The following is a 25986-nucleotide window of genomic DNA, read 5'->3' on the forward strand; positions in this document are numbered from 1 at the left end:
GCCAATGACTCTGTAAGACATCAAGAATCAAACAAATTCAAAAGAATCAAAAAGTAGAAAAAAATTTTAAAATCTAATTGGAAAAGCAATTGATCTGAAAAACAGATCCAGGAGAAATAATGTCAGAATCGTTGGACTACTTGAAAGCCATAATCAAAAGAAGGACCTATACAGCATCTTTCCAGAAATTATCAAGGAAAATTGCCCTGATATCCTGGAGCCAGAAAGTAAAATAGATATTGGAAAGAATACACCAATCCCCTCAGGAAAAAGATCCCAATATAAAAACTCCAAGGAATATCATAGCCAAATTATAGAACTATCAGTTAAAGGAAAAAATACTACAAGTGGCCGAAAAGAGCCACAATCAGCATTACACAGGACTTGGCAGCCACAACGTTAATAGATCAGAGATCATGGAGAATGATAGTCAGGAAGACAAAAGAGTTAGGACTACAATAAAGAATCACCTACCAAAGAATCACAACAAAGAAGTATTAAGCCTGATACTTCAAGGGAAAAAATGGTCATTCAATGAAATAGAAGGATTTCAAGTTTTCATAAAAGAAAGATCGGAACTGAACAAAAACTTTGATCTCTAATATTGAGACCCAAGAAAAGCTTAAAAATGGAAAAAAAGAGAAAGAAAACATAAGGGATTCAATGGAGTTGAACTATTTATATCCCTACATGAGAAGATGATATTTGTAATTCTTAAAAATTGTACCTCTAATGGTACAGCTAGAAGAAATATATGTAGACAGAGGGTACATGTATAAGGCGAATTTGAGGGAATGACATAAAAATTCATTGAGGGATGAGAAAGAGGACTACATTGGGTGCAGAAGGAAGGAAAAGGTAGAATGGGGTAAATTACTTCATATGAACAGTCACAAAAGATCTATTACATAGGAGGGGAAGATGGGAAGGTGAATAGTGAGTGTCACTTGAATTTTACTCTCATCAGTATTGGCTCAGAAGGAATAATATATTTGAATATAGAAATCTATCTTACCTAACAGGAAAGTAGAAGGGGAGAAGATTAAGTAAAGGCCTGGGGGCTGACAGTCAAAAGGGCATATCAAGGGAGGTGGTAGACAAAAGCAAAACACTATGGAGAAGGGAAAAAATGAAAAGAGACAGAGGACAAATGGGAGGAAAAATGTGTGTTTGTCCTTCATTGCCAAAGAAGACCATGCCATCAGAGAAATAATGACATGACTTGCACTTGACTTTGGCTTTTTCTTTTGCATGAGGGAGGGCTGTGCAGTTCATCAGCCTCACTTCTCCTCCAGAGCCATCTGAATCCAGTGACCAGATATTCATCAGGATGACTGGAGATGACCCAGGATGAGGCAATTAGGATTAAGTGACTTGCCCAAGGTCACATAGCTAGTGAGTGTCAAGTGTCTGAGGTGAGATTTGAACTCAGGTCCTCCTCACTCCTGCACTGGTGCTCTATCCACTGTACCACCTAGCTACCCTGGGAGGAAAAAATAGGCTGGAAAGAAATACTTGATTAGTAATCATAACTGTAAATGTGAATGGGATGAACTCTCCCATAAAATGGAAGCAGATAGCAGAGATGAGCAAAAGCCAGAATCCTACAATATGCTGTTTACAAGAAACATACTTGAAGCAGAAAGACACATAGAGGGGTGGGAGCAGAATCTATTATGCCTCAGCTGAAGTAAAAAAGAAGGGATAGGAATCCTGATCTCAAGCAAAGCAAAAGTAAATATAAACCTAATTGAAAGACATAAGGAAGGAAAGTACATCTTGCTAAAAGGTATCATAGACAATTAAGTAATATTAATATTAAACATATATGCACCAAGTGGTATAGCGTTCAAATGCTTAAAGGAAAAGTTAAGTGAGTTACAGATTCACAACCAATAAGAGATAGAGAGTATTACAAAATGTAAAATCGATAATTTTGATTATACTAAATTAAAAAGCTTTTGCTGAAACAAAAGCAAGGCAACCAAGATTAGAAGGAAAGCAGAAAGGTGGGAAACAATCTTTACAACTAGTGTCTTTGACAAAGACCTCATTTCTCAAATATATAGAGAACTGTGTCAAATTTATAAGAGTACAAGCCATTCCCCAAATGAAAAATGGTCAAAGGATATGGACAGGCAGTTTTCAGAAAGAGAAATCAAAGCCATATGTAGGCATATGAAGAAGTGCTCTAAATCACTTTTTTTTCCTATTTATTTATTTATTTATTTATTTATTTCACTTTTAACATTCATTTTCACAGAATTTTTGGGCTCCAAATTTTCTCCCCCCTTGTCCCCTCCCCCCACCCCAAAACACCGAGCATTCTAATTGCCCCCACCTCCACTCCGCTCTCTTCTCCATCATTCCTCTCTGCCCTTGTCTCCATCCTCTCCTCTGTCTTGTTGGGCCAAATAACTTTCTATACCCCTTTACCTGTATTTCTTATTTCCTAGTGGCAAGAACAGTACTTGAGAGTTACTCCTAAAACTTTGAGTTGCAACTTCTTTTCCTCCCTTCCTCCCCTCCCCCTCCCTTTGGAAGGCAAGCAATTCAATATAGGCCAAATCTGTGTAGTTTTGCAAATGACTTCCATAATAGTCGTGTTATATAAGACTAACTATATTTCCCTCCATCCTATCCTGCTTCCAATTACTTCTATTCTCTCTTTTGATCCTGTCCCTCCCTGTGAGTGTCAACCTCAAATTGTACCCTCCTCCCCATGCCCTCCCTTCCATCGTCCCCCCCACCCTGTTTATCCCCTTGTCCCCCACCTTCCTGTGTTGTAAGATAGGTTTTCATACCAAAATGAGTGTGCATTTTATTCCTTCCTTTAGTGGAATGTGATGAGAGTAAACTTCATGTTTTTCTCTCACCTCCCCTCTTTTTCCCCAAACTAAAAAAAAAATCTTTTGCTTGCCTCTTTTATGAGAGATAATTTGCCCCATTCCATTTCTCCCTTTCTCCTCCCATATATTTCTCTCTCACTGCTTGATTTCATTTTTTTTTTTTAAGTTATGATCCCATCCTATTCAATTCACTCTGCGCACTCTGTCTCTATGAGTGTGTGCGTGTGCATGTGTGTGTGTGTAATCCCACCAAGTATCCAGATACTGAATAGTTTCAAGAGTTACTAATATTGTCTTTCCATGTAGGGATGTAAACAGTTCAACTTTTATAAGTCCCTTATGACTTCTCTTTGCTGTTCACCTTTTCATGTTTCTCTTCATTCTTGTGTTTGAAAGTCAAATTTTCTTTTCAGCTCTGGTCTTTTCATCAAGAATGCTTGAAAGTCCTCTATTTCATTGAAAGACCATTTTTTCCCCTGAAGTATTATACTCAGTTTTGCTGGGTAGGTGATTCTTGGTTTTAGTCCTAATTCCTTTGACTTCTGGAATATCCTATTCCATGCCCTTCGATCCCTTAATGTGGAAGCTGCTAGATCTTGTGTTATCCTGATTGTATTTCCACAGTACTTGAATTGTTTCTTTTTAGCTGCTTGCAATATTTTCTCCTTGACCTGGGAATTCTGGAATTTGGCCACAATATTCCTAGGAGTTTCTCTTTTTGGATCTCTTTCAGGTGGTGATGGGTGGATTCTTTCAATATTTATTTTGCCTTCTGGTTCTAGAATCTCAGGGCAGTTTTCCTTGATAATTTCATGAAAGATGATGTCTAGGCTCTTTTTTTGATCATGGCTTTCAGGTAGGCCCGTAATTTTTAAATTGTCTCTCCTGGATCTATTTTCCAGGTCAGTTGTTTTTCCAATGAGATATTTCACATTATCTTCCATTTTTTCATTTTTTTGGTTTTGTTTTGTGATTTCTTGGTTTCTCATAAAGTCATTAGCCTCCATCTGTTCCATTCTAATTTTGAAAGAACTATTTTCTTCAGTGAGCTTTTGAATCTCCTTTTCCATTTGGCTAATTCTGCTTTTGAAAGCATTCTTCTCCTCATTGGCTTCTTGAACCTCCTTTGCCAATTGAGTTAGCCTATTTTTCAGGGTGTTATTTTCTTCTGCATTTTTTTGGGTCTCCTTTAGCAGGGTGCTGATTTGTTGTTCATACTTTGCTTGCAAGTCTTTTATTGCTCTTCCCAGTTTTTCCTCCACCTCTCTAACATGATTTTGAAAATTTTTTGGGCTCTTTATGACCTTTTCCCAGAACTGATCCCATTGAGTGGGCTGGGATGTAGAAGCACTGACTTCCGTGTCTTCCCCTGATGGTGAGCACCGCTCTTCCTCATCAGAAAGGAGGGGAGGAGAAACCTGCTCACCAAGAAAGTAACCCTCTATAGTCTTGGTTGTTTTCCCTTTTCTGGGCATTTTCCCAGCCAGTGACTTGAGCTCTGAATATTCTTCTCACACCCACCTCGCCTCCAGATCCTCCCAGCCAGCGCTTGGGGTCTGAGACTCAAATGCTGCTTCTCAGCCTCAGTGCTTTGGGCGGGGGCAGGGCTGCTGTTCAGTGTGAGATTATGTTCAGGTGCTCAGGTCGGGGCAGGGCCACCTCACGGGCTCAGTTCCCTCAGGGGGTTTATGCAGAGACCTTCAACAATGGATCCGGGCTCCTGCCTGCTTGGGGAGTCCCGGTCTGCTCCCGCCTCCGCTGTTGCCTCCCGAGGGGTCCTGAGTATGGGGGCACCCCACTCCCCTCTCGACCCACCAAAGACACCTTCTCACCGACCCCTGTCACCTGTGGGTGGAGGGACCCGCGCGGCCGCTGGAGATCCCGTCCCTGAAGTCTGCTCGGATCTGTTCCTCTCAGTGCTGGGGCCAGGGCAGGGCTGGGCTGGGCTCCACGTCCGCAGTGCGACGGACCTTTTGCAAGAGGTTTGCAGGTCCCTCTGGAACAGAAATCTTATCTGCTCCACTATTATGTGGCTTCTCCTGCTCCCGAATTTATTGGCGGCTCTTTACTACAGATATTTCATGGGCTGTGGGTTCGGAGCTAGCGTATTTGTGTGTTTCTACTCCACCATCTTGGCTCCGCCCCCTCTAAATCACTTTTGATCAGAGAAGAGCAAATTAAAACAGCTCTGAGGTACCACCCTCACACCTTGGCTAATACGACAAAAAAGGAAAATGATAAATGTTGGAGAGGATATGGAAAAATTAGGACACTAGTGCACTGTTGGTAGGGTTGTGAAGTGATCCAACCATTCTGGAGAGCCATTTGGAACTATGCCTAAGGAGCAACCAAACTGTGCACACCCTTTGATCTAGTAATACCACTACTAGGTCTTTATGCCAAAGAGATCTTTTAAAAAAGTACCCACATGTGTAAAAATATTTATAGCAGCCCTTTTTGGGGTGGCAGAATATTGAAAATTGAGGGGATGCCCATCAATTGTGGAATGGTTGAACAAGCTGTGGCATATGAATGTAATGTAATACTACTATGCAGTAAGAAATGAAGAACAAGCAGATTTTAGAAAAACCCAGAAAGACTTGTATGAACTGATGTAAAGTGAAATGAGCAGAACCAGGAAAACATTGTACTCAATATCAGCAACACTGTGTGATAGTCAGCTACGAATGACTCAGCTCTTCTCAACAACACAATGATCCAAGACATGTACAAAAGATTCAAGAAGGAAAATGTTATCCACATCCAGATAAAGAATTGATGGAGTCTGAATTCAGATCAAAGCATAATTTTTTCACTTATTTTATTCTTTTTTGTGTTTTTTTCCCTTTTGATCTATTTTTTTTTCACAACTGTGCCTAATGTGGAAATATGCTGCGCATGATAGCACATGTATAACCTATATCAAATTGCCTACCACTTTTGGAAGAGGGTAGAGGAGGGAGGAAGAAAAATTTGGAATTCAAACTCTTGTAAAAATGAATGCTAAAAATTGTCTTGACATGTAATTGGGGAAAAAATAAAATGCTATTTAACAAAAGAAAGTGCTGTGACAATTTATGATTCTGTTCCTGCTTCTGTGTGGGTTGCATTAAAAAAAAATTATTTTCCAAGAGAAGCAAATGCATTTTTATTTGATAATTTAAACCTCTCAGAAATAGTGCCTTCTGTGGATACCGTACTGAGTTTTCTTGTGAGACAAGAGACAATGTAAGACATTTAACCATGTATGCCTATTATCACAATACCCAGCCCCTCCTCTCCAAGAAATAGCTCTAAATTTCTGGGTTTTTTGTCACTTAAACAGGATCCTGCTGTTGGGCCATGAATTGCCCAAGAACAACTGAATAGGAGGAACAGCCTTGCAGAGAATGTCCTCTTGTTCATGATCTAGATGAGACAGACAAGTATACACTGCAGCATGATTTTCCCTTTTTGTTTGGGTGTCTGTGAGGTTCTGACACCTCATGCCTGAACCACTGCAATAGCCTGCTGATTCATCTCTCTGCCCCAAGTCTCTCCCCACTTCAAGCCATTCTCCACTCAGCTGCTTTCCTAAAGCACAAGTTTGACCATGTCACACCCCATCTTAAACTCCAGTCGTTCCCTGTTACCTGCGAGAAGAAATTTTAAGAATTTGCCTTTTAAAACCCTCTATAACTTGATGTCTTTCTACCATTCAAATCCTTATACCTCACTTGCCCCCACTTACTCTGAAGTCCAGTAACACAAGTTCCTGGCTGTTCCACAAACAAGAGACCCCATTTTCTCCTCTCCAGGAATTGTCACTGATTGTCCCCCATGCTGGGAACTCTCTCCCTTCTTGTCTTCACCTCCTAGCTTCTCTGGTTTCTTTTAAGCATCAGATTTAGTCCCACCTTCCACAAGAAGCCTTTCCTGATTCTATCTTAATGCTGGTGTTTTCCTTCTGTGGATTATCTTCAATTTATTCTGTATATAACCTGACTCTACATACCTATTTGCATGTTGTCTCCCCTGTTAGATTGTGAATTCCTTGTGTTGTGTAGCTCCAGCACTTAGCTCTTAGGCATATGGTAGGCACTTAAAAATACCAGTTGCCTGGTGTGTTGAATAATGTGAGAATGAGCCTACATCCTTGGAATAGGCCTGACAAATTCCCATGGTGTCAGAACACTAGGCAGAGGTTCTCATCCCCTGCTTTTCTTTTCTTTCTTTCCCTTAAAAAGGACCCCTAGTTGTTGCTCTTACATGTCATTAACTGTCCATGGGAGGATGAAGCTCCCTTCCCCAATGTGAAGCTGGTTACCCTGTAGCTGTATCCTCCAACTGGCTTGAAAGCCTTGTCCAGGAGATTGGCCAACAGGGTCATATGTGAACAAATGAGGTAACCGCATTGACCTCAAATCCATTTGGCAGGTCCTTTAGCTTATTCTATGCTTCTCTTAAAGAAGTATGGTGTCTTCTAATTCTGTGAAGTGTAATCACTTCACATTTCTCATCTCTCCTGACCTGCATACTGGAATCCCCTCTCAGAAGCACATGCTACCAAGACTGATCTGATTACATCTCTGAAAAATATCTTTTGTTTTTTATTCCTACAGGTCTTGGAGGTTGTATCAACAGTGCCACTAAAACAATCTTTTCCTTATAAAAGGGAGGTCTGGGGTTCAGAATCTACCTCTGCTATTTATTAGCTATGTGACCTCATGCAAGTCATTTAACTTTTGGGTGGGTCTTAGTTTCCTCATCTGGAAACTGAAGGCATTGTGCTAAAAGACTTCTAAGATCACCTAGAACAATAAGACCATAGATTTATCTGAGTGACATTTAGGTCCCATTAATTGCAGTGAGACTATCAGTGAAGTACTATTGTTTACCTCTTGGTTCATCAGTGGTGTCATCTATAGGGTCATCAAGCCAACAACTGTATTACCCTGTGTAGATCTCATTTCTACCTGTTTGTTTACATGTGATCTCCCCTGTCAGACTGTAAATTCCATAAAGGCAGAGATTTTTTGATCTTTCTTTGTGCTGCAAACCTCAGAGCCTGACCCACAGTGGGCACTTAACAAGTGCTTGTTGACTTTGGCTTGATGTCAAGGCACAACTTGCAGGAAAACACTAAATATATAGTCAACCTTTAGGAACAATTCATAGGCTAGACTAATATGAAATATAAGATTTATTGGCCATACTAACAAAGTCCAAAAAGTTCAGGATGTACAGCCAGTGACCCATGGCATGCCCTCTGGGTTTATCAATACACTCCCATAAACAAGGTCAGATAAAGCTCCCTACCTACCTCCTAAATAAGGTCAGATAAAGAGACACAAATATTTCATAATGACTGAAAAAAAGACATTCAGGACATTGTCCAATGTCACTGGACCAAAGCTGACCCTCTAGCACTAAATAAATAATTACTGATATTGATCCAGAGCTTTGAAGTTTATATAGCATTATCTGTAGAACCATGACCATACCACTGAAGCTCCCTAAACTTTCCTCTCCTGACCCATAAAATGAGGAAGATGGATTAGACTTAGAAGGTTCCTTCCAGTTATAAATGTGTAGTTCCATGATCTCATTTGATTCTCATGATCAATCTAGTAGATACTGAATCAGATAACATTACCCCCATTTATAGATGAGGAAACGCATGATCACACAGCAAGCAAGTTTTGAGGCACCATTAAAATCCATGTCTTTCCTAAAAGACAAGAATTCTTCTTGTCATACTACACTATGAGTCATACCCACCATAAGATACTATGGAAGGCTAAAGGTGGTTGATCTTCAAGTCAATTGGACAAGCATTTATTAAAGAACTACTATGTGCTAGGCATTATGATGAATTCTGGTGATACTCAAAAGGGCAAAACTAGTCTTTGTTCTCAAGGAGCTCACATTCAAATGGGGGAGACTACCTAGAAACAACTATTTAGATACAAGATACAGACATTGTAAATTGGAGATTATCTTAGAGGGAAGAGATCCATATTAAGTAGGGGGCAAGGGAAGGCTTCTTGCAGAAGGTAGCATTTTAACTGAGACTTTGCAAAACCCAGGAAAGTCAGGAGGCAGAGGTGAGAAGAGAACATCTTCCAGGCATGAGGTACAGCCAGTGAAAATGTCTGAAATGTTGGGAGGTAGAAGAGTGATCCAGAACATCCATGTCATTGCATCAGAAAGTGATTTATTAGTTAAGAAGATTTAAAAGGTTATGAAAGACTTTAAACATCACACAGAGGATTTCATATTTGATCCTGGAGTCATAGGAGTTTAATGAAGGGGTGTGCTGGTCAGACTTTTGGTTTAGAAAGATGTTTTTGATAGCAGAGTGGATGATAGGCAGGAGTGAGGAGAGACTTGAGGCAGGCAGCCCCACCAGCAGGCTATTGCAATAGTGCAGGCATGAGGTGATAAGCAGCCCGATGGACTGAGGGTGAGGGACTTGGAAGGCCAGGGGGTTAGATTTGGCAGGTGGAACTGTAGGGCAATAATTTGAGGAAGGAAGGTGAAATGTGGGAAATGCTCAGGCACTTACTGCTGTTAGCAGCAAGCTACGGAGAGTCTTTCGACTGGTCTGTCATTTGGAGACAAGATAAAAGATGCTGGCTGCAACATTGGTTGTCACTTTCCATTTCTGCTTTTTAGATTTCTCTCAAGAGCTCTTTCCTCTCTCCTTTATGGTGTGGCCATGGATACTGTGGGCCAGGTGACAAAAGATGCAAGGGTTGTGTGGGCCAAACTACAAGGCATGTGCTGTGACTGTGATACAGATTTCAGAGTGAAGAAGATGAATCTGGAGATGATGAATATATATATGTATATACACACATATATTTATAAAAAAGGTAGTCTATATTCACCATTTCCACATTCACTCATTAATTCCTGATGGCCACATTTCAAAAATACCTAAAGAGGCTATTTTTAGAATAATTAAAGATAAATCAACTCAAGAGACCTTTCTCCTAGCTCATAATGGGTGCCATTAAAGAATTAATATAAACCTTTTTCTTATACACTGACTTTGATTAGAATTTCTCCTTCTAATTCTCCCAATTCCTATGCTGTAAATAATCCCTGGCCTTTCATAGGCCACTCTGGTGTCAAAATGCCTTTAAACTACTTAGCGAGTCAGAGATTTTCGAGCCGGAAGGGAATCTTGAGGCGATCTAGTCCACCTGTTACTTCAGAAGTGAAGAAACAAGTCCTCGAAGATTTGGCAACGAGGTGATGAGGTGGAAATGGAGTCGGGAAGACTTGAGTTCCAATCCAGCCTCAGACATTCACTTGCTACGGGATTCTGGGGAAGTCATTTAGCCTTTCTTAGTCTCGGTTTCCTCATTTGTAAAATGGATGTAATAACAGTAACTGTCACTTAAGATCCTTGTGAGAATAAAATCAGATAAAACTTGCAAAGTGCTCTGTGAAAGCTAGTTATTACTGCTACTGCTGCTGTTTTCATGAAGCAACCAATCCAAGCGGATTCTGTTAATAAAGAGGAAAGCAAAGGCCTCTAACACCAAAGGTAGTGCGCTTTCCTCTGTACTTGGCTCCCTCCTTTCTTAGCCACAGATGAGTTTATTCAACTTGCTTAGACATTAAGGATCCCTTAGAGGACCCTCAGTTTATCATTGTAACATTCGTGCTTTGCCCTATCATACCCAGCTACTTCTGTCTCCACTGGCAGGAACACACTAATAGAAGAAGATCATCTTGTGTGTGTTCATCCTTCGTTGCCAAAGAAGACCATGCCATCAGAGAAATGATGACATGACTTGCACTTGACTTTATTTTGAGTGAGGGAGGGCTATGCAGTTCACCAGCCTCACTTCTCCTCCAGAGCCATCTGAATCCAGTGACCAGATATTCATCAGGAGGACTGGAGATGACCCAGGATGAGGCAATTGGGGTTAAGTGACTTGCCCAAGGTCACACAGCTAGTGAGTGTCAAGTGTCTGAGGTGAGATTTGAACTCTGGTCCTCCTGACTCCTGCACTGGTGCTCTATCCACTGCACCACCTAGCTGCCCCTAGAAGGAGGCGATCATCTATAGACCACATGAAGAAGTAAAGAGGAGAAGTTGGTATAATTAATTCTGAATTCCAGTGTCTTCCCTCTATTAGTTATTTCTTATTTATCCTGCATAGAGCTTGCTTTGCCCAGATTTGCTTTCCTGTTGTCTCCCCATCAGTCTGTAAGCTCTTTGAAGGCAGAGACTGCCTTTTGCCTCTTTTTATATTCACAACTCTTACGTAGTACTTAGTAGGTGCTTAATGGATGCTTAATGAACTGAATAGAACAGTATGGCAAAGCCAAGCTTCCACTCCAGGCTCCTTGGTGACATATGCGGGGCCCATTCTGTTCCATCTCTCATCTTCTCCAACTCTACAAAGAAAGAATAACTTCATCACTCCACCAGCAATCAGAAAGGAATTTCCTCTTGTATTCATGTTTTTACTATAACTTTTTATATATACATATTGTTTGGATACAGTGATTATTTCCCAATGAATGTTCTGCCCGTCATAGGTTCTCTCTAAAAAGATAACCACAACGAGTTTAAGGAGACATTACAGCTGAGTGTTACAGTTCTCTTTAAAGTGTGACATTCAGCCAGAACTTTCAAATACTGGACATCACCCATTTAATTAGTAGTAATGGTTGGTACTTATATATTACTTAAGGTTTTTAAAGTGCTTTACATATGCGAACTCATTTGATCCTCACAGCAACTTCAGGTGATGGTGGTTGTTATTCAATGTTCAGCTGCGTCTGACTCTTCGTGACTTCATGGACCATGCTGTTCATAGGATTTTCTTAGCAAAGGTACCAGAGTGGTCTGTCACTTCCTTCTCCAGTGGATTAAAGCAAACAGAGGTCAAGTGATTTGTCTAGGGTCATACAGTTAGTAGGTATCTGGGGCCAGATTTGAATTCAGGTCTTCCTGACTCCAAGCTCAGGGTTCTATCTACTGAAGTTCTATTATTATCCCATATTATAGATGAGAAAACTGAGCCATAGAGAGGACAAGTGACTTATATGGGATTACACAGCTAGTAAATATCAGAGGCTAGATTTGAACTCAGGTTTTCCTGAGTCCAGTTCGTTTCATACTTATGTAACATCCTTGTCAGGGTGAATGAATTCCAAGGGATAGACCCTGGTCAATTTAAGGAAGAGGTGGAAGAGATGGGTAGAGAATGCACTGATAGGACCCTCTACCCACTGTCTGAAATGGTTATAAGAATGTGACAAGGAGAGTAGCCACAGAATCTACGTGTTAAGCAATGAGCATATTGTAAACCCAATACAGATGGTGACCATCTGTCATCTGTCCCCTTTCATGAAACAAATTTCATGAATTCAATAGGGAATGCTGAGACATTGTCCTTGAGGAATGTGCCAGTAAGAACTTTTTTATTACCTGAAGTCATTCAAGGGCACAGAGCCTAATCCTTCAGGATAGAAGACAAGGGAGCTGAGGTCAATGTCCCCAGGGACAATGTTCTTTGTGCTCAACCAGACCTGGAAAGAAAGAAAGAAAAGCTTTGAATAATAGGTTATAAGAGCTGGAGATGGATTTTAGAGCTCATCTTGTCCAAGCCTCCATTTCACTGAGGAATTGGAGGCCAGAGGTCATGTAGATGATGAGTATCAAGTCTGCTGTTTAAACAAAAGTTTCGTGTCCAGATCTATCAAGCTAGAGAGTGCCAAACATGGAGCTTAAAAATGTGGCTGATTCTATGCCAGCGGGTCCTACCTCTGTGATGAGCTATTATGAACTAAACAAATAAACACTCCTCATTCCAGGCTAAGGTAGATGATACAAAGGTACAAAGAGACTATTCTTTAAAAAATACAGAATTTATATAACCATTCTTGCCCACGTAGCATTTATGTCCACTGGAGCATTTGGAGATAGGATACGATCTGGTCTTGCAAAAGAAAGGGCTGAAGAAGTTAATTGACTTAAAAACTGATAGAAAGATTAGATAGTGGAATTTTCCTTTGCAGCCTTTATTTCCACAGTCTTTATCATTTGGTTGGCACCTTTACACTATCATTGGTTAAATGATTATATTCTGTCATTAGGTACTACTAATGGAACGGTAACAATGGAAGTCTCTGAGAATGGCCACAGCATTGCTCCAGTGATGAAACCAACCTTCCTTGTTCCCTACATTTATGTAATTTATCCAATAGAGGAGTCTGCTCTTTAAGTTTAGGATACAACTGAACAAATTCAAAAAGGATTTATTAAGCACTTACTATTTACAGTTCAGTGGTACCAAGAAGTAGAGGAGACGCAAGGTTCAGACGAAACACATTATCTGCCTTTGTGGGATTTACAACCTGGGAATATGTGCTGTAACATTCAATTTTGGGGTTTTTTCTCTCTTTTCAATGGTTTCAGTTCTGAACTTTGTTTTTATTCTTTTTGAAAGATTTCATTGGCGCAGGGAACTTTCAGAAAGGAATTCCCTCTACCAATGCACATCAAGTGTGCTCTGTAGTTACAGTCTTAGAGAGTTGCCTGGGCCACTAAGAGGTTAAGTGACTCACCCAGGGCCACACAGTCAGGAGGTGTCAGAGCTGGGACTTGAAATATGGTCTTCCTCACTCTGAGGCCAGCTCTCAATCCATTATACCATATTGGTTCTTTCATAGTATAATGTACTTATCAGGTAGTATTTTTATTATATATAAATATATATATACATACACACATATTACATAATATACATAATTATGTAATATATAATTTTATCATGTAATTGTGCTATGTTTAATATTATACTATGTATTATCATAAAATATTACATGATAAGTAATATGGGAATGATCATAACATCACTTTATCAGTGAAACCAGTCCTTGTTTGTATAATAATATTTTTATCATACATAGCATCATATTGTACATAGTATAGTAAAAATATTACATGGTAACTACATAAGAGAGAGTCAGTCAAAGTGGTATCTGAAAATCATAGCCAATTTGAAGGAGGCAGGAATCAGAGAAGGCTTTCTGGAGGAAGTAGAATTTATTTCACACTTTCAAGGATGGCTAAGAATCCCAAGGGCCCAAAGGCAGAGGTGGGAGGAGGGGAGAATTCCAGGAATAGAAGGAACATGAGCTAAAGTATGGGGGAAGAAAAATATGTCCATAGAAGATGGTGACTAGTCCAGCTTGGCTGGATACTATACAGAAAGGAATAGTGTGAGCAAAGACTAGAAAGAGAGGCTGATAACAGATTGAGAAGGACCTTGAATACCAGGTCTAGGAGTCTAAATTTTACTTATTATGCAATAGGAAGCCATTGCCGGAGGCTGACCAAAGAAGGGACGTAAACAAATATATGCATTAGGAAACTAAACTTAAAGCAGTGTGAGGGATGGCTTGGCAGAGGGTAGGACAGGGTAAAAGCCAAAAACTTGATAGGAGAATGGTGCAATAGTGCAGGCAGTAAGAATCTTCAGTGTTTTCTTAAAGTGTAACTGTGAAATGGAAGAGACAAGTGGGGTATGTACTGTATGATGGATGTACTAGAGGAATAAGAAATAACTTTTTTTAAGATTGAAGAGATTTAACTACATTTTGTAAAACCCAATGGAGAGAAGGACATGTCTGGACCAGGGGAAAGAAGGGATGCTTTCTGGAGCAATCTGCTGGAGAAGGCTAGAAGAAATGGGTAAAGAGATTTACTTTAGCAAGGAGGGTGGATACCTCCTTCCCTATACATCAACTGCTATATGACTGGAGAGTGGTGGCATAATTAGCTTGAGAAGGAAGGAAGATGTTTGGGACACATGGGGGTGGGGTGGGGGAAGGGATAAGATAGATAAACAAGAGTACAGTACTGTACAAAGGGCATTGGCACTCTAGAGTCAAATGACCTGGTCTCGACGCCCACTTCTGATTATTCCCACTTACTTGTGTGACTTAGGGAAGTCACATAACTTCTCAGTTTCTTCATCTTTAAAATCAGAGTTGGATTAGATGGTTCCTGAGAAAGCTTTGTGATCCTATGAGTCTATGATAAAAGAACAGTAGGAAAACCACAGCTGAGGTGTTAACAATTAATTTCTTTTGAGTGAAACCAGCTCAATATCATGGCTTTCTCTAGGGACCCTCAGAAGACTCAGAGGAAGAGGTGAAAAACTGGATAGTCTTATTTACTTAAGCTAGAAGTTTCAAAAACTGGGAATGGCCAAAAATCAAGGAAAAAATGACTTTTAAGTTGGTGGCTAAATAATGAATAAGTGAGTGAAAAAGCATTTATTAAATGTTTATTTATGCAAAGCACTGGGAATTCAAAAAGAAAGCTAAGATAGCCCTGGCTCTTAGACAGTACGTATATAAGATTTTAGCTGCAAGTCAGATGGAAAGGTCCAATGATCCTTAAGGTAGATTGGCAAAACAGATGTAAAAGCATCTTCCTTGGTATCCTTTCTACTGCTAAAGCGATACATGTCTCTGATGTTGAACTATTTGACAGTACTAAGGAATTTGGTGGTGATAGTTTTCTTTCCTGGGTCTTTACTAACCCTGGCTGCTGAGGGAAACAAGGGTGTCAGCATCTGCAAAAACAGTTGCTAGATTGAATTTTCACAAGGATTGATTTCCTGAGATGATGGTTATGGGGAATGTGAGTGCAGAAGCAAGACCAGTGATCTGATGGATACTATTATTCCTGGGATTCTTGGGGTTTACTTGACCATTGGTAACAGGGGCTCAGAGATTGGTGTTGGTTGGTAACAATTTCTCCACAGTAATTGATCTCTTCAATAATAGTTGCAGAACTCAAGATGGAAGTAGGGAGAGTGTTAGGAGTGGGAGGGGAGAATGGAATACTACTAATTCCAGAACCCTTAGACTCTGGAAACACCATATCTCTCGAAGCCTTATTTCATCCCCTACACCCCACCCATTAACATTTGTCCTGACCACTCATGGAGCAGTTGACCTCCACTCTTCATTGAGAAGAATAAGTCGTTGTCCTGTCTCCTGAATTTTCTGCATCTTGAGTTATCTTCATCAGTGTCTGAGGGAAGATGGAGATTTAACTTGCCTGGCACATGCTGTCCATGCTTTCCTACTCATTCTGCCCTCCTGCTTCATTCATTAAAGTGGAAAATCAAAGCATCAAAGCTAGGAACAGAGGTATATGAAACCAGAGTAGAGAAGATGAACTCAGAGAATAAGGGGGACACATGATGAGGGTACAGAAGAAGTTTGTTAGGTGACACAGGATGGATGGAAGGATAGAAAGACTATGATGAACTGTACAGTGCTTTGGGTTCATCTTATATTCTCTACACATTTCCATGGTGACATATCTCACATGGGATTCTTTTCCATTTCTAATGCAATCTACAGTAGATAATGGAAACTCCTCAGAAAAGGAAAAAGACAATTTTTTTCCTTTCTTTTTTTACTCCCTCATGTAGTTTCACAAGTTTAGTATGGTAGCCACAAGCTTTGTTTCACTTTTGGATTTTTATCCTGAAAGTAAAAATTCTTCCCAGTCAAAGTGAATAATGAAGCAGTAATTATTTTATTCCACCTCTAACATCGAAGAACAAAATGGTTCTTTCCAGCAGCTGTGTCAAATTCAGATACATTCTGAGCGAGTCACTTCACTTCTAAGGGGCCCAGACAAGTCTCCAAGGTTAAAGTTGTACACCATAAGTTGATCTGCCTTGATAGGGTGGAATTTCCTCACTGGGAAATGAACTCACAGTGAAATCACAGATCACGATAAAAAAAAAACAAAAAACTGAGGGGGTAAAAAAACCAAATGACACATACGGGCTGTCCGAAAAGTACTTTCTTCAATGAATTATAGGCATTCATTAAGACCATGGATATGCTAGGCACCGTGCTAGGCACTAGGGTTATGAATACAAAAATACTCCTATCTTCAAGGACCTTATATTCTAAAAGGGAGGGCAACAAGTATTTATGTATGTGTGTGTATACACATATGTATTATATATATTATAGATAGATATAGGTCAAGTACAAAGTGAATAAATACAAATAAATACAAAATAGTTAAATACAATGGGGTCTGGGAGGAAGGGCACTAGCAGTTTGGGAAGGGAGATCACAAAGACTTGATAAAGATGACAATGCTGAAGCTCCGAGAGATACTCTTTGAGGAGGAGGCAAGGAGCAAGTCCATGTCAGGCTATGGAAAGTCATGGAAAAAGGAGATGGGGTGTCGTGTGAAAAGAACACAGAGAAGGCCAGTTTGACTGAATCATGGAGTATGGGAGGGGAAGTATTGTCCAATGAGGTTGGAAAGAGGTTGGAGCCAGGTTTTGTAGGGTGTTAAAGCTGAATAGAGGAGTTTATGTTTTCTTCTGGAGGCAACTGGAGTTAGAGTCACATGGTCAGATCTGTGTTTAAAGAAAATGACTTTGGGGGTAGTGTATAGGATGGGCTAGAGCAGAAAGGCTTGAGGTGGGAAGGCCAACTGCAATAATCTAAGCAAGAAGAAATGAAAAATGATCATTTTTCTAAAATCTGTTAAGAGTCACAATTGATGATTTGTACCCAAGTAGTAGTCTAAAAGGCTTCATCAAAGACATCCACGACTAGAAAAGGAGGAAAGCTAGTCAGGACTTGAGAGTGAAGGATGACAGACTGAGTGCTGCATCATTATCTTTCAAATACTAAAAAGACCCGAAGAAGGACTCCAATGCACATAGCAGATAGACATCTTAAAGGATTTGGAATCAAGAAGATCTGGATTAAAATCTTGCCTCAGATACATACTGACTGCGTGACCCTGGGCAAGTCACTTAGCCAGTGCTTCAGTTTTCTCATCTTTAAAATAGACATAATTTGTTGTTGTTCAATTGTGTCTGACTCTTTGTGACCCCAGTGGACTATACCATCCACAGAGCCTTCTTGGCAAAGAAACTGAAGGGGTTTCCATTTCCTGCTCCGGTGCATTAAGGCAAACAGAGGTTAAATGACTTGCTCAGGGTCACACAATTAGTACATATTGAGACCAGATTTGCACTCAGGTATTCCTGACTCCTGACCCAGTTAGCTGCCCTTATAAAATAGGTAGAACAATAGTACCTAACTCATGCTGTGAGGATCAAATCAAATATTATATATGTAAATCTCTTTGCAACTTTAAAGAACTACAGTCATTTTTATTATTATTAATGAAATCTGGGATCTACCTAAATTGAAATCAACCACATTGCTGAATTCAAGCTCAGATGTAAGGTGATGGTATTATTATAATAACTTCTTTCCTTCATGTATCTCAAGCTCTTTTACATGGATTGCTTAAGAGCTGGACAAAGTATGACCAAGCGGCTGAGACAGAGAGAGGGTAAAGAGTTACGTTGGGTCACATGAGGAGTTGTGCAATGACACCACCTACACGGAACCAGTCTCTTCTTGCCTCATCTTATCTAATTACTTGACCACATTCCCTCCCAAGCAAGTAGAACAGAATACCTGTTAGAGGAGGAAGAATTTTATAATTGGAAACAGCAGTTGGGACATAAGCAGGGGCAGAGCCTGAGAAATGAAGGCTCTTTACACTGTTAAATATCACCTGTCAAATGTAAGGGTGCTGGAGGAAAGAAAGAGATAACCAGATGGACACAAATTATCATCTTTCTCCCTGTCCTCAGATCTGTGGATTTTGCTCTCGACAAACCAGGCAGAGAAGCTCTCTGTACTTCATGTGGGGTTAGGGATGTAAGTCATTTAGTACACAGAGGGCACAAAGGTGAGAGGCAACAGATCTGGGTTTAATTAGGCACTTCATTTAACCCATTAGTGTCTCAACTCATTATCTGTAAGTGTGATTACATTCAGTTACATAAGGTTTTTATTTAATACATCAGAAAATATAGCCTTGAAGCCAGAAGAAATGGGTTCAAGTCTTGTCTGTAACACATATACATATAGACCACATGACCCTTGGCACTGAACCTCTCAGTGGTCTAGGCACCTCTCTAAAACTAAGTTGTACAGGAGGTACCACCCAGTTCCTGATGAGGAGCTCCCTAGGCAGATCCATGCTTGGATACAAATCACAACCCCTCACATGGCTACTTATCCTGCTTCGTTCTTGTCTCTAATTTTTTGAAAATCCTCCACAAGAAGATTTGCCCAGACTTTATATGTACATGCACATGTGTGATGGGTCAAAGATGAAATGACTGAGGAAATGAAGATTTGACCATCTGACCAAATCGATTTATTAGGCAATGAATGACAATTGCCCAACAAAGTGGGACCAGATCTCCTAAGCTTAGACCTGGACCCCAAATACAGGGGGAGACAGACTTTTATACATTAAAATAATTAATCAAATAAGGACAATTAATTAAAAGGAAACAATACCATAATCTGATATCTAATTGGATGAAAGCTTAGGGGCTTTCCAAGTTGCAAGGAGGAGAGTGAACAAGTGCAAGTTCCCTGAATTCAGAAAAAGAGGTTTCCCACTCACTTCAAGTGTCTGTAAATAATAAAAGGAATATGGAAATAATAACTGATTGATCAGTATGGGGCTATTTTTTTAGATAGGACATATGGGTTGTCTGAGACGTACAACTTTGAGGAAATTCTTTGTATCAATCTTTGGGTCTGACTGAGTTTCTGGTCAGCATAACTTAGGTCGTTGGTTAAGGTGTCTAAACAGCAGGGAGAGGTGCTTAGTTTCCCAGTCATGCAAGGCTACGTTCAAATAATGCAATAAGGTTTTCCCCCAATTCCCACAACTGAACAAAGTTTTCTCACAGGGAAGAAATTGGACTAGATCCATAATTGAATAAAAAGGAAATTGAGCTAGCTCCAGAACTGAGTGTGGTTCACTCAGTTCCCACTACCACTTTCTATCTTAATCCCCTCAATTCCCTCAATTTTCCCTCTTTTGATTTTTGGGGGAGTGGGTAACCCACTCTCCCCATGAATCATTTACTCATAAGCCAAATCTATGAGGGTTTTCATAGATTCATAATCAGATTCACGTAAGTCAGGTAAGAGAACAAACTACTTAGAAGGCTTACATGGTCCATTTCTGAGAAGGGAGATTTACATGTCACCAAAGTAACCAAGAAAACCTGAACATAAACACATACACCACGAAATAACAGGCCAAAGCAATACAGTAATGATCATCACTAATACCTAACATCAAGTCTCCTTATATCATAGTAACCCACTCCTAACGTCCATTTAATCATCACATCTTGAGTTCTCATATAGCTATCTAGTGCCTGGATACCTTCTCTTGTACATTCTGGGATAGACTTCATTCTCAGGACAGCCATGGAGGGGCACTCTGCTTCTCCAATTCCAAGTCACTTTTAGAGGTTCCTACGTAACTCTGACAAAATCTGCTAGTAACAAGACAATACAACTTAGTAAAACTCTTAAATTTGGTTCTCCAATCCAAAACTTCAGAGAATTTCAATTGCTGTTTCCTCCTATGCTTAAACCCTGTACCTGGTATAAGAATGTTTTATAAAATCTGTGAGATAAAGGTAAGGGGCTAGAGGAGAATCTATCATGCTTCAGTACTTATAGAACTTCTAGTGGTCACTTGCCCTGATTATAGAAATATGCTGTAAAAGGAAAAGGAGGGACATAGTTATAACAGTGCCAAGACCTGTCCCCTCAAGGGCACAGGCTGGTCTGAAATATACTATAAATATACTGTAACTCACATATATATAAGCTCTGTTTGATTCTAGGCATGAGTCATATCTGACAGTCAATCATGTAGTCACAGAGTATCAAAAGTAAGGCTCAGGTTTAGCCAGGTGAGGGCAATTTCCTATTCAGAAAGAAAATAGCAGAATGAGAAAACAATCAATAGAAGGCTACCTTAGGCCACACCAAGATAGTCCCCCAGTGATCAATAGATGATGAATAGGTAGATACATGCTACTGAGGTTGTTTCTCCTTCTTTCTCAGAGAGGACCATGACATCAGGAGGATGACGTCTTAACTTGCAAGAGAATTGGATTTAAGTGAGGCAGTGCTGTCCAAAGTCACCAGCCTCCCTCTGTCCTTCAGAGACATCTGGGTACAGTGGCAAGATACAGATCAGAACTGTTAGAGATGACCCCGGATGCAGTGGGTGACCTTGGCCTTTCTAATCTAAGTTCTTTCCCAGGTCCCAGTTTGTCTGACTGCAACACCTATTCAGTGATTAATGCTAGATACCAAAAAAAAAAAAAAAATGAGGCAAAGAATGGACTCTTTTACCCAATAAAATTAAAAATCAACCTGGGAGGGGATGATCCTCTCCATTTCTGGCAAAAACAGAAACAATTGCTATTTACACTAACTCTGAGCTATCAGGGCCCAAACAATGACCAAATGAGGCTTGAGTTGGACCTTTTGTTAGGATGGTAGTGACAATTGCAATTCAAATTAATGTGATTTTATTTTAAAAAGATTCATTAATTTGTGTCAGTATTGTGATCTAAAAAATTCTGGTGATGGAATCAGGAAGATGAAGAACAAAGAAGGAAGGAAAGAGGAAACTGAGGTCCAAAGAAGTGAACTTAACCAAGGTCACACAGACAGGAAGTAACAGAGCCAGGATTCAAACTTAGATCCCCAGATTCCAGATCTAGCTGTCACTTGATAATCTTTGTTTTGGACACAAAAGATTCACAGCTCAGGACCGTCTATCAAGTACATTCTCTAAAAACGGTACACAAAACCACTCTCTGGAAATGATTGAAACTGATGGTAATTGTCACTTTCTACTTTTAAAGCTTTCTTATTGTTAACAGAAAAAAAGATGTTTTTGTTATTTTTGCCTATTTTATTTTAAATCCCTTTATTTTGGCTTCCAGCCTCTCTGCACTTCAATCCTTCTTTCATTCAGCTACCAAGTGACCTCATACTCAGTAAACTCCAGGGGCTCCCTATCACCTCCAGGATCAAATACAAGATTTTCTGTTTGACATTCAAAACCTTTCATGAGCATTAATCTTTTATATAACTTGTTTGTATCTATTTGTTTGCATATTGTCTCTCCTAGATTGGGAGCTCCTTGAGGGCAGGAATTGTCTTTTGCCTTCCATTGTATCCTCAGCTCTTAAGCTGAGTTCCTGGCACATGACAGGCACTTTGAAAATGTTGATGGTTTCAAGGGATACCTGTGAACTGGGGAATGACTGAACAAGTTATGGTATATGATTATGATAGAATACTATTGTGCTATATAAAGAAATAAGCAGGATACTTTCAGAAAAACCTGGGAAGATTTACATGTACTGATGCAAAATGAAGTGAGCAGAATCCAGAAGAACACTGTACCTAGTAACAGCAATATTGTACCATGATCAGCTGTGAATGATTTAGCTATTCTCAGTGATACAATGATCCAAAACAATTCCAAAAGACTCATGATGAAAAACTATATCCCCCTCCAAAGAAAGAACTGGTAAAGTCTGAATGTAGATTGAAGCATATTTTTTAAATTTTATTATTCTTGGGGTTTTCTTTTGTAACACCACTCATATGGGAATGTTTTTCTCTCCCCACTCCAATTTATTAATTTATTTGTTTTCAATTTTCAACAATCACTTCCACAACTTCCGAATTTTCTACTTCTCCCTCTCTAAGATGGCATGCAATCTTATATAGGTTCTATACAAGCATTCCTATTAAACACATTTTCATATTAGTCATGCTGCATAGAAGAATTAAAACAAATGGGAGAAACCATGAGAAAAACAAAACATAACAAAGGAGAAATTAGTCTGCTACATTCTGCGTTCCAACTCCATAGTTTTCTCTGGATGTGGATGGTATTTTGCATCATGAGTCCTTTGGAAATGTTTTATGTCCTTGCATTGCTGTGAAATGTTTGATGGGGTACAGACTCTGGAAACCTCCTTGAACTCTCCTTGAATCTTCCCACTTGATCTGGCATTCTCTTGAGTCCCAAAAGCTTTTCAGTATCCCTATTCCCAAATCTCTGTTATACTTCCCACCCTTGATCCTATCAAATTCCCATCCTCTAGGCTACCGGCCACTCCCGTCAAAATCCTCCCTAGATTTGATCTTTGTTCATCACAGGGTACTGGTCATTCCCCTCAAGACCTCTAGACACCCCAGGCTACTGACCATTCCCATCAAGACCATCCCTGGAACTCCCAGATTACTAGACCACCCCAAGAACTCTCCCATAGTCTTTCTGTATATAAGATCCTTCTTGTCTCCATGAAGGTGCTCAGATTCAATCTAGCTCAGAATCAATCTAGCTCAGATTGTATCTGGCCTACTTGTTAATACAAGAGTTATAAATGCTTAAGCTCCCTAAGAGTCAACCCAATATGATGAATCTTTAATAAATTTTGTTTTATTTTGTCTGAAAGAAGGCTTGGGTCAAATTCATTCGAACAGGGCTCAGTACATCGGTATTTTGGGGTCCCAAACACCCCAAACCTCAACAGGCTGTCTATCAAAAACAGTCCTCACACACTGTGGTTGTTACTACATATAATGTTCTCCTGGCTCTGCTCATTTCACTTAGCATCAGTTCATGTAAGTCTTTCCAGGTTTTTCTGAAGTCTGCCTGTTTGTCATTTTTTCTTAAATTAATTGATTTATTTTTAAACATTCATTTACACAAGATTTTGAGTTCCAAGTTTTCTCCAAATCTCTCCCTTTCACCCCACCCCAATATGGCATGCATTCTGATTACCCCTTCTCCAGTCTACCCTCCCTTTTATTCCCTCCCCCCCATTATTCCCTTTTCCCTTACTTTCTTAGAAGGGCAAGATAGATTTCTATACCCCATGGCCTATATATCTTTTTTCCCAGTTGCATGTATAAAATAATTTTTAACATTTCTTTTTAAAACTTTGAGTTCCAAATTCTTTCCCTTCTTCCCTCCCCACCCACCCTCATTGAGAAGGCAAGCAATTCAATATTGTTTATACATGTGTAGTTATGCAAACGCTTCCACAATACTCATGCTGTGAAAGACTAACTTTATCTCCCTCCATCCTATCCCACTACCCACTAATTTTATTTTCAACTTTGACCCTATCCCTTTTCAAAAGTGCTTGCTTCTGACTATCCCCTTCCCCAATCTGCCCTCCCTTCTATCATTGCCCCACTCTTATCCCCTTTCCCCCTACTTTTCTGTAGAGTAAGATACCCAACTGAGTGTATATGTTTTAAGCCTTAAGTTTCCTTAAGCCAAATCCAGTGTAAGTAAGGTTCACTCATTCCCTCTCACCTCCATGCTCTTCACCTCTATTGTGAAACCTTTTTCTTGCCTCTTTTATGTGAGATAATTTATCCCATTCTATCTCTCTCTTTCTCCTTCTCCCAAGATATTCATCTCTCATCCCTTAATTATATTTTTTGGATATCATCCTTTCATATTCAACTCACTGTGCCCTCTATCTATCTATCTATCTATCTATCTATCTATCTATCTATCTATCTATCTATCTATCTATTTTCTTTCTTCCTTCCTTCCTTCCTTTCTTTCTTTCTATCTATCTATCTATCTATCTATCTATCTATCTATCTATCTATCTATCTTTCCTCCATCTTCCCTAATATTGAGAAGGTTCTCATGAGTTACAAATATCATCTTTCCTTCTAGGAATGTAAACAATTCAACTTTAATAAGTCCCATATGATTTCTTTTTCCTGTTTATCTTTTCATGCTTCTCTTGATTCTTGTATCTGAAAATCAAATTTTCTATTCAGCTCTGGTCTTTTCAACAAGAGTGCTTGAAAGTCCTCTATTTCATTGAATGACCATTTTCCCCATGGAGTATGATAATTAGTTTTGTTGGGTAGGTGATTCTCGATTTTAATCTTAGCTCCTTTGACATCTGGAATATCATATCCCAACTCTCTGATTCCTTAATGTAGAAGCTGCTAGATTTTGTGTTATCCTGATTGTACTTCCACAATACTTGAATTGTTTCTTTACGGCTGCTTGCAATATTTTCTCCTTGACCTGGAAACCCTGGAATTTGGCTACAATATTCCTAGGAATTTTCTTTTTGAGATCTCTTTCCAGAGGTGATCAGTGGATTCTTTCAATTTCTATTTTACCTTCTGGTTCTAGAATATCAGAGAAGTTTTTCTTTATAATTTCTTGAAAGATGATGTCCAAGCTCTTTTTTGTGGATCATGGCTTTAGGGTAGTCCAATAATTTTAAAATTCTCTCTCCTGGATCTATTTTTCAGGTCAGTGGCTTTCAATGAAATATTTTACATTATCTTCTATTTTTTCATTCTTCTGGTTTTGTTTTACAATTTCTTGATTTCTCATAAAGTCATTAGCTTCCATTTGCTCCATCCTAATTTTGAAGGAATTATTTTCTTCAGTGAGCTTTTGGACCTCCCTTTCCATTTAGCCAATCCTGCATTCTTCTCCTTTTTGGCTTTTTGAATCTCTTTTGCCATTTTGGTTAGTCTATTTTCTAAAGTGTTATTTTCTTCAGTATTTTTTGGGGTCTCCTTTAGCAAGCTATTGACTTGTTTTTCATGATTTTCTTATGTCACTTTCATTTCTCATCCCAGTTTTTCCTCTACTTCTCTTACTTGATTTTCAAAATCCTTTTTGAGCACTTCTATGATCTGAGACCAAGTCATATTTTTCTTGGAGACTTTGGATGTAGGAGCTTTGACTTTGTTGTCTTCTGGTTTTATGTTTTGATCTTCTTTTGCACCAAAGTAAGATTCTATAGTCTGACTTTTTTCCTCTGTTTGCTCATCTTTCCAACTAAATACTTGACTTTCTAACTCTTTGTCAAGGTAGGACTCTGCTTCCAGTGGGGGTGGATGTACTGTCCTGGGCTTCAGGTATTTTGTATCAGCTGCTCAATCCCTCACCATCTGTGGGCTCAGAGTTATGGAAGCTGCCACTGCCAGTGCTGCCTCCTCCTCCACCCTGGGGTTGGTGTTGAACCCCAGCAGGATCATGTCCCTCCCCAACTCAGGTCCCACAGAGTTTTCCCACTGACCTGTCTTTGGCATTTGTGGGTTGAGAAGTCTGGAAACTGCCACAGCTGCCAGCAATTCAGTCCCCTGAGGCCTATCCTGGTCCTGTCTATGCTGCCGTTGTCCATGTCTTACTGCAGTCCAT

At 39.6% G+C, this 25986-nt stretch overlaps 1 long non-coding RNA gene across 1 annotated transcript in view; it reads right to left on the reverse strand.

The window, feature by feature from the left end:
• Positions 1–5234: 5234 nt before the first annotated feature.
• Positions 5235–25986, reverse strand: part of LOC140513225 (uncharacterized) — a 49155-nt gene continuing 28403 nt past the window's right edge. Inside the window, exons 2-3 of the long non-coding RNA XR_011970117.1 lie at positions 12286–12386; positions 5235–11246 (exon numbers count right to left, since the gene is read on the reverse strand). This is a non-coding gene — a long non-coding RNA (uncharacterized lncRNA). The remainder of the gene's footprint in view (positions 11247–12285; positions 12387–25986) is intronic.

Source organism: Notamacropus eugenii, chromosome 7, assembly GCF_028372415.1.
Source record: "Notamacropus eugenii isolate mMacEug1 chromosome 7, mMacEug1.pri_v2, whole genome shotgun sequence".
Lineage (NCBI taxonomy): Eukaryota > Metazoa > Chordata > Mammalia > Diprotodontia > Macropodidae > Notamacropus > Notamacropus eugenii.